Raw genomic sequence first — 15,196 nt, 5'->3', positions numbered from 1 at the left:
ATTATTTGTCGAATAAACCGAATAAGACAAAAACCCGAATAATTGAATACTCTAGTTTTTACATTTCCGTTTTTTCTGTTCTTAATTTTTAAATAATAATTAATGTTTTTAAAAAATAATTTTGTACTTATTGTTGTACATATTAAGAGCACTTTATACATACCAAATTTTTTATATACATCGATTAAATATAATAAAAAACAAGTAAGAGTGCTATATTCGGCTGTGCCGAATCTTATACACCCTTCACCATAGTGTATTTAATAAATATCAATTTCATAAAATTTATATTTATTTCATTTTCCCGACTATATCATTATTATTGCAATAGCAAAACAAAATGAACAACAACAGCGCTAAACGAAATAACCACTCAAAAAACAAAATACACAAGGCAGTAAAACCAACAGTATCCAAACATACGAAACTGAATACCTACATCAAGAAACAAAAACAATATACACAACGCAATGAAACCAACAGACATCCAAACATACGAAACTGAATGCACCAAAACAGCTTTCAGTTGTAAACAACAAAATAAATGAAACTAAAACAATAGAGGCAAAAACTATTACAAATAAATTAAAAAGTGAAAAACCAAACAAAAAGTGGTCAACAGAAGAAATATAAATGTTCTTTGATTATTTGGAGGAAGCACCAAGTATAGAAGTACGTTTTTTTAACAAATAAGTGTTTTTTTACAAGCCGCGGAACTGTTACAAAAAAATTAATGTTAGTTGAGGCCATATACATAAATGGAATGTTAGGTATCTACAGACCACTTATAAGTAGGCGAAAGTTTTACATTCAGTCCAAGTTATTTCCTGAGCAACTTCTTCCAAAGATTATTGAAAAAATCAAACAAAAACTTTCATTAATTGTTGACTTCTATCAGCTGTTAAAATGCTTAAATTGCATTGCATTGCAAATATCAAATATGAAAGAAAGAAGCCGCTCACAATCGTTAGCAAAATATTTGCAAGATTAAACTTTTACAATACAAAACGCATCGAACATCGAATACCGCTAATATACAGAAGGCAATGAAACACACAGGCATCCAAACATACGAAACGAAATTCTCAAAAAAACAAAATACACAACGCAATGAAACCAACAGGCATCCAAACATACGTAACTGAATACACCAAGAAACAAAAACAATATACACATTGCAATGAAACTCACAGCCATTCAAACATATGAAACGAAATACTCAATGAATAAGCAGTGTTGTTGTTGTTGCTTATATAAAAGCATAAAAAAAATTTTCTTTTTATGAAATTTTCAGAGGTTGTCTCGGATTTTTGCTCATATCTCCGGAATTTATGGACCGATTTTGCTGATTTTAAATAGCGATCTTCTCGAAAGCATGTCTAACAGAATTATTGAAGATTCGGATCTCGCCGACATCTGGAGTCCTCTAAAAACTGATTTCAACAAACACACAGACGGACAGACAGACGGACATAGCTTAATCAACTCCGCTACCTATAAGGATCCAGAATATATATACTTTATGGGGTCGGAAAATTATATTATAGAAATTACAAACGGAATGACAAACTTATATATACCCTTCTCACGAAGGTGAAGGGTATAAAAATTGAAAAACGTGGAATATTACATAAATTTATGCTTCATTAATATTCGGATTTTTCTTTTTACGAAAAAATTAATCGCTGCAACCGTTCAAAAATTGTGCGAATAATGGACGAATATATATTATGATGTTCAAATAAGATCGTATATCAAATTATTTTAGAAACGGTTTTTTATATAAACAAGTAAGAGTGCTATATTCGTCTGTGCCGAATCTTATATACCCTTCACCACAGTGTATTTAAAAATATCAATTCTATAAAATTTTAATTTATTTCATTTTCCCGTTTATATCATTATTATAGCAATAGCAAAACGAACAACAACAACACAAAAAAAACAAAATACACAAGGTAGTAAAACCAACAGACATCCAAACATACGAAACGAAATACACAAAAAACAAAATAGACAACGCAATGAAACCAACAGACATCCAAACATACGAAACTGAATACACCAAAAAACAAAAACAATATACACAAGGCAATGAAACATTCGAAACGAAAAAAAAGCAAAAACAAAATACACAACGCAATGAAATCAACAGACATCCAAACAAACGAAACTGAATGCACCAAGAAACAAAAACAATATACAAAAGGCAATGAAACACACAGCCATCCAAACACATGAAACGAAATACTAAATGAATAAGCAGTGTTGTTGTTGTTGTTGCGTATATCAAAGCATGAAAAAAATTGTCTTTTTTATGAAATTTTCAGAGGTTGTCTCGGATTTTTGCTCATATCTCCGGTATTTATGGGCCGATTTTGCTGATTTTAAATAGCGATCTTCTCGAAAGCATGTCTAACAGAATTATTGATGATTTGGATCTCGCCGATATATGGGGTCCTCTAAAAACTGATTTCAACAAACACGCAGACGGACAGACAGACAGACAGACAGACAGACGGACAGACAGACGGACATAGCTTAATCAACTCCGCTACCTATAAGGATCCAGAATATATATACTTTATGGGGTCGGAAAATTATATTATAGAAATTACAAACGGAATAACAAACTTATATATACCCTTCACACGAAGGTGAATGGTATAAAAACAATCGGTCGTAAGGAAAAAAACATCTCTAGAAATAAATTTATTTGTATTTTTGCATTATGAAAATGAAAAAATCATATAAAAATATTGGTGAAATATTAAATATGAAGCCAAATACTGTCGGTGATATTGTACAAAGATATAAATATGAAGGCCGCATTAATTTGAAGAAAAACGAGATAGCGTTAAATGCACCTAAAATTGTTTCTGAAGTGAAAGAGTAATTAATAAAACTGTTTCCGAAACAACAATTCGTCGAAAGATTTCAAGTCAAGGATATAATTACCGAGAGTATAGTAAGAAGCCGATAGAAAATAATAAGGATGGAACGTACCGACTAAAATTTGTGAATGAACGCCTCAAAAAAGATTTAATTTGGTGGGACGACGTTATATTTCTTGATAAGAGCGTATCTAATATATTTGAAGTGTCGGAAGAACAATGGTGTGGCGGAAACCAAAATAGTAAAACATAGAGGAGGACATGTGATGGTTTGGGGCTCAATATTATCAAATGGAGTCGCAAACCTAGCTTTTATCGACATTAACATGAACAAAGATTTGTATTTAACTATTTTGAGGAATAATTTAAAGCAATAAATTTACCAAGTTAACGACCCTAAACATCAAAGGCATCTTGTCCTTGAATGGTTGCTTTATAATTGTCCAAAAGTGATTGAAATGCTAGCCCAATTTCCCAACATGAATTCCATAAAAAATTTATGGAAGCATTTAGATTTGCGAAGTTGTACAAGTCCAATTTCTTTTAAAAATGAACCCAAACAAAGACTGCAAGAAGAATGGGATAAAATCAGGGTAGATTATATAAAAATATTATCTCTTATATGCCAAATCGTCTATCTGAAGTTGTAGCCAGAGAAAAAATATGCTTGTGGTAACCATATGGTTAGAATTATGGTTAAAGTTAAAACATATTATGATCATACTTAGTATCAAAAATATCATATTATGATTAATATAGTCCGAATAATTCATCATAATATAGTTTTATTAATCATAATGTAATGTTGTAGCATCATAGTAACTATAGCATCAAGTTACCATATTATGGTTTCATATAATCACATAATGGTTTCAAGTAATCATATTATTGTTTCAAGCTTTATATAATTCGATCTGGTTGTGTGAAAGTTTAAATGGTTCCAAATAATATAATATGTTTACATAGTTATCTTTATTTATTTGTTGTAGAAATTATTATTTTTCAGAGAATCATTCTCAAATTTATAATTGTCATAAATATATAAATGTTTACAGTAACTAAAATATTGATGAAATTCAATAAAAATAACAATTGTTTGGTTATGACAACAAAATATTGTTACAAAAAACATAGACTAGTTGTCCTAACCACGCCGAACCATTTTTTTCTCTGCGTGCAGTTAATAGTTTTATTTTTAAAAGCAAATTTTAAGAAATTATGTAACAAGATAGAAAAAAACGAATATTAATGAAGCTTTAATTTTTGGTAAGTTTTAACATTTTGCTGTTTTATTTGTTTTTATCATTAATTTTTATCTCAAGAATAATATATTTGGAACTTTTTTTCATATTCATTTAATTGCAAAAAAAAAAATATATACATATTTTTCTTAAAATTCCTGCTTAAATTTTTATACCCACCATCAAAATATTCGTCTAAGACCCATAAAAGTATATATATTCTGGGTCCTTATTAGATTCTAAGACGATCTAGCCATGTCCGTCCGCTGTCTGTTAAAAACACGATAGAGTCCAAACGAGAAGAGCTAGAGAGCTGAAATTTTGCACAGATGTTTTTAGTTAATGCAGGTTGTTTGGTAGTGAAATGGGCCTTTAGCCATATAAGGTTCCCTTAAGAAAATGACTTTAACGCTCATAACCGGCTAAAGGAAGCATATATAGCGGTGAAATTCGGCATAAACATGTTTTATAGGAACCCAAATCTTTTTGTAAAATTTTATAAGGATCGGCCCATAATTGAACCTACCCGCAATATAAGGTCCCCTTCAGAAAATTACTTTAAAGCTCATAAGTGAATAAAAAAGCATATAGTAGTAGTAGTAGTAGTATTATTCTTTATTTTCAATTAAAATTTTAGCAATATATGAATATACATATTAACAATATTAAGTTTTTATAAAGAATACAGAATGGAATTGACTATGACTATTGTCGTCAGTCATTATACTGTTCAATTAAATGTAACAATAACAGATTTGTTTTATACATTAAATTCTCCAACTAAAAAGTCTCTATATTTTACACATTATTTTATATATTGTGCCAATAATTTCCAATTAAGTATTTTACCATCTAAAGTCTCAACAATTTCTACATCGCTTAGTACAGTTTTACCGAAGTATGAAGCCCTAAATTCTCTAAGTGCATAACAACGACCTATGAAATGTTCAATATCCTCTTTTTCCTTTAAATTACATAGTGAACAATAGTTAAAGACGTTGATATTATAATTGTTTCCAATTAGTTTAATCAAATCACTTCTTGCCTTGAATATCCATGTTATGTCATCTGTTTTTATTTCATCAACAATATATCCGCTTCCAACGTAATGGTTTAGCTTTCTATAAATTCGGCTTGTTTGATTTGCTTGTGACAATGCCATTTCTTTACATTTACTTTTTAGATTATCTAGAAGGTTTAGCCTATTTTCACACCATTTTATCTTATTTAAGTTTTGTTGCGTCCAAGTTATACCAAAGGTAGCGCTTATTCTGTTTATACCTTTGAACCAAAACAGTTGATTTTCTGTTAAGATTTCGGTGAGCTGGTATGGGAGCCTATCTTCAGGATAATCAAACATGGCTTTCGTAACATGTCGTAGGTGAAGGTCTAAAGTGCAGAGGTGTCCGCTTTCCATTCCAGTTTCAAGCATCAACGTATACGTAGGTGTGAAGTTGGGGAGTTTCAAAATCTTCTTAATAAAAAACAGTTGCAGTTTATCAACATCATCAAAACACCTGAGCAGCATAGCTCTGTACAGCTCTACATATTGCCAAAACATTTTCCATTTTGATTTTAAGGTTATGCTATCTTTTTTGAAAAAGTTATTCCATGTTATATTTATCGAATTCTTCGCCATTATATTTCTGTTCTCAACATGTTTTTTAAATGTCATCGTTGGAGTTAATGTGACACCAAGATAAGAGAACTCTGGAACTATATTTATCTCTTCTCGATTAAAGAACCATTTTTCACTTCGTGATAATCTTCCTCCTTTTCTGAAGACCATTATATTGGATTTATTTAGATTTACTTCCACATCCCATAGTTTACAGTACTCTTCTAGTTTGTAAATCATATTCTGTAAGATTTGAATTTCATCCGCCAGTATAACTATATCATCTGCATATAAGAGTAGTCGGATATTCATATTCTCAATATTTATACCACCTCCTAAGTGATCATATAAATCGTTTAAGTAGAGTGCAAAAAAAAATTGGGAGACATCAGGCATCCTTGTTTCACTCCAGTGTCTGTTGTGAAAGTTTCCGATAATTCTCTTCCTGTCCATACCGCAGATTTTGTATCTCTATACATATTTTCTATGAATTGTACTGCCTTTGTTGAGATACCTATTGCGTGCAGCTTGTATATCAAGGCTTTACGGGATATTCTGTCAAAAGCGGCTTTAAAGTCTACGATAAAAGCATACGTTTTCTTATTTCTTTCAAAATTTAAGTGAACTAGAGCCGAGAGGTTGTAGATGTTGTCAGCGGTTGAGTAGCCTTTGCGAAAGCCAGCCTGATATTCATTTAAAAGTTTGTGGCGTTCTGTGAATTCCGCTATTCTGTTTGTTAGTAAGCCCACCATAATCTTCGGTAAACAATTCATAAACGAGATTACACGGTAGTTACTTAGAACAAAAGCGTCATCTATTTTACCACTGTCATACATGACGTTACATATTGATGTTATTTCATCTATTAATTCATCAGGGGCATTTTTAAAGAACTCATATGGAACGCGGTCATCACCTGGTGCTTTATTATTTTTGGCTTTAAACAATACCTGCTTTATCTCAGCAGCCGTTGTAATATTATCTAAAATATAATCTGTTCGATATAAGTGGGCATATTGAATATTGACAGGATTTTGTGAGGGAATAAGTATGTGTTCAAAGTATGATTTGAGGCTTTCTGCAGGAGCCAATATAGACTATGGGGTATTGATATTTCCAATTTCCTTAACTATTTTCCACCAATCTCTACTATCTGACACTTTGTCTAATTTTTCATCCAACTTATGTAAGAACTTTAGCTTTTCTCATTTGCATATATGTTTATATCTTCTATTTGCCCATAGATATTTCTCTTTATCTTCACTACTTTCCGAATTTTTATATTTCCTAGATATTTAAAGGATTATTTTTTAGCAATATAACATTTAACATTAAACCATTTTGTTCTCTACAAAATTTAGACCATCTTTAAACACCGTCCGATATGCTTTCTTAACCACTTGAGTTATATCATTGAATCCTAGAGATGATTTTTCTTGCTTTGCCATTAATAATTCCTGTCGAATATTTGTTTGATATTGCAGCACCTAACCGTTTTTCCATCTTAGTTTAGGAAGAAGATTAGTATTGTTACTACATTCACGATCCACCTTTATTTTAAGGGATAAAACTATTGGAAGATGGTCAGACCAGATTTTACTGTCCACTTTAAAATTTTTAATTTGATTAATAATATCCGGAGATACTGCACATATGTCGTTCACAGATGAACCAACCGTACTAATGAAAGTAAAGTCTCCATTTATATCATCATTCATCGTTCCATTAGTTACAATCATTCTATAATCATAGCAAAAGTTTATAAATTTACGGCCTCTACTGTCAACGGTTTTATCTTTCGACTTTCTTTCAGTATTCAACGAGCAGTTAATTGTATTAAAATTCTCAATATTGTTTTGTAACAACCCAATTCTTACATTTAAGTCACCAATTATTATTAAATTGGTTATGTTGTTTTCCTTGAGGAAGATATCCAATTTTTCGAACTCTTCATTCCAGATGGCACTCTTAAGTAGATTGGTAAAATCTTTAATACGATTCCCCTGATTTTGACATTAATAAGCACAAATTGTTGCATATTGAGGAATGAATAGTTGATACCAAATTTAGTCAGATCTTTCTTAACCCCTATCAGAATTCCCTCACTTGCTCTTCCATAATTACTTTCTCTTATTGCATGAACCCGGAACAGATCATATCCACCGAAATATTTATTGAGATGTACACTTTTTTCTTGAATAACATGTGTTTCAAGTAAGGCAAAAATATCAAAGGATTTAATGTAATTAAATAAATCTATATAAAGTAATTTATCTCTAGTCCATTTATGTTATACGCTAATATTTTAAGGCTTCTAGTATCTTCGAAAACTGTACTATTACATATATTGCTGTTTTTTAGTTTTTTTCTTTATTAATTTTTTCTAATAATTTATCATAGTTTAGGTTTAATTTCTTAATATTTTGATAATACAGATTAGATAATACATCATATCCACTGCTTTGACCACATACCAATTCTTTCTTAAGATTCCACATCATCCAGTTTACCCCCACTTTTATTGCATAATTTTTAACGAATACTTTATGTGTGCGATCAACTTTTAAAATGTCCAATTTAAGCTGCATCATGACTTTTCTATCTTGTTGCTTGCTTTCATTCAGATCCTTTTCCACCTTTATCTTGGTGCCTGCTAAGTTTCTTACATGTTTAAATATTTCATTGGCCATAGTCTCATTCTTCATCTCAGCTATGACACTCAGTTTTTTATCGGCACTAAACAAAACACGTACTGAGTTAACTTCGACTTCCGGTAATTTCAAAATGTCTTTCCAAACTTTTTCAATTGATGACTTTGGTGTTGTTTCTTGTACAATACCTCTGAAAATTACATTCCTTCTTTTAACTTGATTCATGAAACGTTGTAGTTGCTGATTATCTTTCCGCATGTTTTCCTCATCTCTTCTATTTCATTACGTAGGACTACATTTTCGTTCTGAATTAACTCATACTTTGCCTTTACATCATCTAGTTGTAGTTTAATTTCTTCAATATCATCTTTTGTATATATATTTTTTAATTTCTCTTCCATAATATCTTCCATTGAACTTTTCATCATTTTCATTAAGTCCTTTAGGGCCACGTTTCCAACCAAATCGTCCTTTGACTCAGGTTTAGTGTCCGGTGACGTTTCAACTAGTTTACGTTTTGCTTGTTGGGATGCATCAGAACTAGGGTTTTTTAAGTTCTGTGCTGGCCAAGACATGATTTTAGGCTGTTTTAATAGGGAAGGCAATGCAGTTTATAGAAGATAAGTAAGACTTAAGTATGGCAATGCCGTCGATCATAAATATGACACTTATTGCACAATATGGCAACACACGTTAACACCAGTATTTGTGGGAGAGAAACAGCTGCTTGTACTATTGTTTACAATTATTGTTCGTGAAGAGATTGAGTGATTTTTGTTTTTTTATTTGACTATTAATTCACTTTCCAATTAAATAAAGTAAATTTAAAAATTGTATATCACGATTACTTTTATTATTGTGAACCAATGCACTAGCTTATTTTTACACACAAACAATATGGGAATTGCTTCAATTTGGTATACTTTTGGAGGTAAATAACACGTTGTAAGTATTTTATTTTGTCACAAATTTCTGGAGCTTAGTAAAAACACGTCTATTATGACCGGAGATTTACTATGACTATCTCCGCATATATAGCGGTAAAATTCGAAATGAATATATTTTATAGGAACCTAAATATCTTTGTCAAATTTTATAAGGATCGGTACATAATTGACCCTAGTCCGAAAAGGATACAGAGTTAAAATTTGACGCAAATATGTTTCATACAATCCAAAATCTCTACCAAATTTTTTGATGATCGGTTTATAATTGACCCTAAACTCCACATAAGTTATCCTTCAGAAAATTACTTTAACCCTCATTAATGGCTTAAAAATACGAATATAGCGATGAAATTCGACATACATAAATAAGTCTGTTACAGGACAAAATCTCTCTGGTAAATTTTATGAAGATTGGTCCATTACTGACCCTACACCATTTCCCCCTCCATATAAAGTCGTCTAAAAAAAGACTTTAACGCTCATTACTGTCTTAAAATACGAGTACAGCGAAGAAATTTCACAGAAATATTTTTCATACAAACCAAAATTAACTTATAAACACAAATATCTCTAATGGAACTATTCCGAAAATCACTCTGATGTCTATATTAATTTCTGATAGTAAAATTCAGTATATATCAAATAAATAAGAAGACCTTCCAAAATTTACTTTAATTTTACGTCACAAAATTTGATGGTGGGTATAGAAGATTCGGCATAGCCGAATATAACACTATTTATTTAATATATCAAAATAAAAAACCGAATATTAATGACAGTCACTGTATATATTAAAACAAGTATTTTTATGTTTAATACAAACGAACATAACAGTGCCGACGAAGGATTGTTATACTCTACACCACCTTAGTGGGGAGGGTATATTGGGTTCGTACTTAAAGTGGCTTCTGAGCTCATAATTATGTTAAATATACCTGTATAACGATAAAAAGCGGCACAACTAAGTTTTATACAAGCCTTGATGACCTTGCCAAATTTCATAAAGATCGGGCCTCATATGACCCTAGCAAAGTCCCCTTCAGAAAATTACTTGAATGTCCAAAATTAACTTATAAACACAAATATCGCTAGGCACAAATAAATATTATATAAATATATTCACAAAATTTTATCGGGCTTGGTCCATATTTGCCCCTAGCCCCCATGTAAAGCCTCTTTCAGAAAATTAGTTTCTCATCCATAAATTGCTTAAATGTATCGGAACAAGGTAATATTGTAGATAAATGTTTTGTTAGGAAAAATAAATCACATTTAATATTCATAACTAGTGTAGGGTATCATAGGGTCGGTCAAGCCCGACTATACTTTCTTACTTGTTTTTTTTATTAAAAAAAAGGAAAACATGCTCTACAAATACTGTCGATTGTGAATAGTTTTTTATTTTATTTTCTTTGACTAAAAAAAAATAATAATAAGAAATGGATGAAACCCTAAAGCAAATTCTTGCACAGCAACAAGAAATGGAGCAACAGCAATGGCTAATGGAACATTTAGTAGCAATGTCTAGAAGTGTTTCAGCCACATCGGATGCTGGTTCTAACCAAACTTTTGAGGCTTGATACTCTCGTTATGAACATCTTTTCGGTGAAGATGCCGACAAATTAGATGATGCCGAAAAAGTGAGGTTAGTTTTGCGAAAATTAGAACCTGATGTTTTTGACAAGTATGCCGACTACATTTTGCCTTAAGTGCCTCGTGATCTGGATTTCAGAGAGACAGTTTCTACACTGAAAACTGGAAGAGTCCCTTCACTATACTAGAAGTGGTGGTATCGACTTTGTTACATATGTATGGTGCTATGGTAAATCGTAATTGTGATAATTTTGAGTTTGGCAAACTAAAGGAAGTGACTAATGTTTCTTCGTGGCTTGCAAAGTGAGAAGACACCGTCATCAGAGCGCTCCTTTTGAACCTTTTGGAGGGAAACACAGAGGGAGCATATACAATTGACAAAATGGTTACCGAAGTACATAGGGTAATAAAAGGACTTGTTGGCAGTGTGGCGCGATATACTTCGTTAAAAATTGCACATACACTAAGCACGTGTGTGACAATGCGGAGTAGTCGGCCACAAAGAAGGATATTGTTCAAGTTTCTCTTCACAACGCACACAACAAAACAACAAGAATTATTAAAAAATAATTCAGAATTTAAAGCGAATTTACATGCCGTAAACAGCGTCTCTGTGTAGAAAACACATCAATGTTAAAATTAACGGCGTAAAACAACGTTTACAGTTTGATACTGGCGCAGACATCACAATAATATCAAAAACTATGTGGTCGAAAATAACAAACCTTACCTCACACAACTATCTCAAATACCAAAAGACGCATCAGGTAATGTTCTCAAGCTAATTGGACAGCGTAAAGCAGAGGTGTAAATGTGTAAAGAAAAGGTAATAATAGCAACACTTTTCGTGACAAGCTTCAACCATTTAAATATGGGTGCAGATGTAATGGACCAACTTGGTATTTGGACTTATCCAATCGAATCAATTTGCAACAACATCAGTGTTTCTCGGATGTTCAGGTAATCAAAAATAAATTTCCGAAAGTTTTCGCCATGCACCCCGGACATTGTTCTACTATCAAAGTAAATTTAAAAATGAAGTTCGATGTCAAACCAGTATTTTAACCAAAACGACCGGTGGCTTATGCAGCAGTCCAAAAGTAGATGAACTTCAACGACTGGAACAGGCCAATATCATTACACCTGCAAATTACTTCAGATGGGCTATTGTTATTGTTAAAAGGGCTAACGGGAAAGTTCAATTATGCGGTGATTATTCTACCGGATTAAACGAATGCATGGAAATACACACCTCTTTCACTTCCATTGCCTTGTGATATTTTTGTTGACTTCAACAACTGCAAAATCTTCATAAGGATAGATTTAACCATACATATTTGCATACATGCAAATTGCAGTAGACGATTCTACAAAAGAGATGCTCACCATCAATACACACGGAGCTGCGGTAATTTTTGGGTAATTTTCGCAAAAATCGACAGTTAAGAGCACCATTAGACGTTCTTTTAAAACGTGATTCTGAATGGAAATGGACTAAGCCTTGTGATGAAGCTTTTCAATAGTTTAAGAAGATTTTGTCTTCTGACCTTACACACTGCAAATCCAAGTCTTCCAATTAAGGTGGCTGCAGATGCATTCAATGTGGGCATTGGAGCTTACATTTGCAACGGATTTCCTGATGGTACTGTGAAAGCTGTATACCACGTTGCTAGGTCATTGACGCCGGCAGAGCGCAACTATTCACAAATTGAAAAAGAAGGTTTGGCACTCGTATTTGCAGTAAAAAAATTACACAAAATGCTGTATGGCCGTCGTTTTAAGCTGAAAACCGATCAAAGCCTGTATTGGCTATTTTTGGCAGTAAGAAAGGTATAGTAACACACACAGCTAGCCGGTTACAGCGCTGGGCTTTAACTTTAATGACATATGATTTTGATTTAAGTTAAGTCCACACACAACAATTTGGATGTGTAATTGTTTTGTCGCGACTGGTAAACAATAAACAAAAACTCGAAGAAGACGAAATAATTGCTTGTGCAACACTGGAAGCAGAAGTGAAAAATTAGGTTCAAAATAACATCAATGTTTTACCCATAACATACAATAGGGTACGCTCAGCCACTCAAAAAGATGAAACAATACAAAACGTAATAAAATACATCAAAAGTTCTTGGTCGCACGCAAAGTCTGAAGAAGAGATGCTATTTTTTTTTGGATGGATTATGTGTTATTAATGATTGTCTTCTCTATCAACATAGAATTGTGGTTTCAAAAAGTCTACGCCAACGTGTACTTAATCAGTTACAGCAGTTATCGATTCTCTTAATGATTTTTATACCCTCCACCACCATCAGTGGTGATAGGGGGTATATATAACTTTGTCATTCCGTGTGTAACACCAAGAAATATTCATCTGAGACCCAACAAAGTATATATTTTCTGGGTCCTTATCAAATTCTGAGTCGATTTAGCTATGTCCGTCTGTCTGTGTAAAACACGCTCACGATAAAACGAAGCAATAGAATTTAACCAAATTCACCCAAAATGTTCTTCATTTTCCTAAGTTGTTTGGTATAGAAAATGAGCAAACTCGGTTCACGCCGGGAAAGGTTATGAATCAAAATTCAAAACAACCTCCAAAAAAAACATAACCATTTTTTACACATTCTGATGTAATTATCTCGAAAACTATGCAAGATAATTCCATGAAAATCACCACAAATTCGTTTCTACAGAAGAGCTTGATCCCTACTGAAAATTGTTTTTTGTTAATAACTTCCGTCACAATGTCGATATCTTCACAAAATTTTACAAATTAAAATCTTATGTTAATAGAATTCATACAGAGAAAAAATTTTCTGGATAGGTCCATAATTGGACATAGCTCCCATACAAGGTCCCCTCCCGAAAATCACTTAAACACGCATAACTCATTACTAAATTAAGATATCCATATGAAATTTGGTACAAGTATTGCTCGAATGCACGAAAATATTACTGTGAAATTTTTTTCCGATCGGTCCATAATTGGTCATAGCTCCCATACAAGGTCCCCTCCCGAAAATCACTTAAAGGCGCATAACTCATTACTAAATTAAGATATCGATATAAAATTTGGTATAAGTATTGCTCATATGTATAGAAATATTATTGTGAAAGTTTTTTCCGATAGGTCCATAATTGGACATAGCTCCCATACAAGGTCCCCTCCCGAAAATCACTTAAACGCACATAACTCATTACAGAATTAAGATATCCATATGAAATTTGGTACAAGTATTGCTCGTATGTACGAAAATATTACTGTGAAATTTTTTTCCGATCGGTCTATAATTGGTCATAGCTCCCATACAAGGTCCCCTCCCGAAAATCACTTAAACGCGCATAAGTCATTACTAACTTAAGATATCGATATAAAATTTGGTGCAAGTATTGCCCATATGTATAGAAATATTATTGTGAAAGATTTTTCCGATCGGTCCATAATTGGTCATAGCTCCCATACAAGGTCCTCTCCCGAAAATCACTTAAACGCGCATAACTCATTACAGAATTAAGATATCCGTATGGAATTTGGTACAAGTATTGCTCGTATGCACAAAAATATTGCTGTGAAATTTTTTTCCGATCGGTCCATAATTGGTCATAGCTCCCATACAAGGTCCCCTCCCGAAAATCACTTAAAAATTTGGTACAAGTATTACCCATATGCGCAGAAATATTACTGTGAAATTTTTTTCCGATCGGTCCATAATTGATCATAGCTCCCATACAAGGTCCCCTCCCGAAAATCACTTAAACGAGCATAACTCATTACTAAATTAAGATATCCATATATAATTTGTTACAAGTATTGCTTATATGTACAGAACTATTACTGTGAAATTGTTTTCCTATCGGTCCATAATTGATCATAGCTCCCATACAAGGTCCCTTTCAGAAAATCACTTAAAGGCACATAACTCATTACGAAATAGTGGTACCCATAAAATATTTGGCATAAATACTATTTTTGTACACATAAATGTTATTTCAAAATTTTTTCACGATCGGTCCATCCTTGGTCATAGCTCCCATACAAGGTTCCCTCCCGAAAATCAATTAAACGCGCATAACTCATTACCATATATTGATATCCATACATTTAGTAAAAATATTGCTCTTATATACATAAATTTAACTATAAAATTGTATTACGATCGGTCCATATTTGGTCATAGCTCTCATACTAGGTCCACTCCAGAAAATCACTTAAATGTACAATATACATTACCAAATAATGATATAGATA

At 32.4% G+C, this 15,196-nt stretch overlaps 1 protein-coding gene across 4 annotated transcripts in view; it reads left to right on the top strand.

The window, feature by feature from the left end:
• Positions 1–15,196, top strand: part of LOC119602112 (FERM domain-containing protein 5) — a 243,658-nt gene that overhangs the window by 82,417 nt on the left and 146,045 nt on the right. The window contains exon 1 of one of the 4 annotated variants that reach the window (XM_037953459.1): positions 9,146–9,349. The exons of 2 other annotated variants lie outside the window; for them this stretch is intronic. The gene's annotated coding sequence lies outside the window, so the exon portion shown is untranslated. Of the gene's footprint in view, positions 1–9,145; positions 9,350–15,196 lie in introns of those variants that run through there. One more of the 4 variants, XM_037953457.1, reaches the window with a different exon arrangement.

The sequence above is a fragment of the Lucilia sericata genome, unplaced genomic scaffold, assembly GCF_015586225.1.
Source record: "Lucilia sericata isolate MDLA Ls3-8-SP2 unplaced genomic scaffold, ASM1558622v1 Contig000208F_arrow, whole genome shotgun sequence".
NCBI lineage: Eukaryota > Metazoa > Arthropoda > Insecta > Diptera > Calliphoridae > Lucilia > Lucilia sericata.
Note: the sequence above shows the minus strand (reverse complement) of the source record. Positions and strands in the feature narration are given on the sequence as shown.